The sequence below is a fragment of the Seriola lalandi genome, unplaced genomic scaffold (genome assembly GCF_002814215.2).
Source record: "Seriola lalandi dorsalis isolate HSWRI2012SDOR001 ecotype SW California unplaced genomic scaffold, Sedor1 jcf7180002054087, whole genome shotgun sequence".
NCBI classification, from domain to species: Eukaryota; Metazoa; Chordata; class Actinopteri; order Carangiformes; family Carangidae; genus Seriola; species Seriola lalandi.
In genome coordinates, this window is record NW_019524640.1 from 3,383 (window position 1) to 3,873 (window position 491).

Here is a 491-nt window from a genome sequence, read left to right on the forward strand (position 1 = left end):
GTCAGTTTCTTCAGGTTTTCATTCATTAACCGGATCAGCATGTGTGTGTGTTGTACTTCCTGTTTGCAGCCAACACTGTCTGAAGTCGCTCCCTTGTTCACTCATTCACTGTCAACAGACAATCAATAGTTTACTCTAGTCAACAGTAAATTTTACTGATCATTTTCAGATCAAGTTTATTTATACAGCACCTGAAAAACAACCTAAAGCTGCTGCACAAATTACAGTCACAACAACAGCAAGTGAAATGACAACAATGAATGACAAAATACAAGGCATTATAAAAATAAGTGGTAAAAAGAAGGGTAAAACTTGTAAGATCAATTTATAAAAATTAAAGAAATATAAAATACTAAGACGACTAACAGCAACCAGAGACCACTGAAATCATGTACGTCTCGAGTTTCATCTTGACAGAGGGGAACATTTGATTGAAAGCAGAAAGCTCTTTCAAGCTTTGGAGCTGAACAACAAAGGCACCATCACCTCCC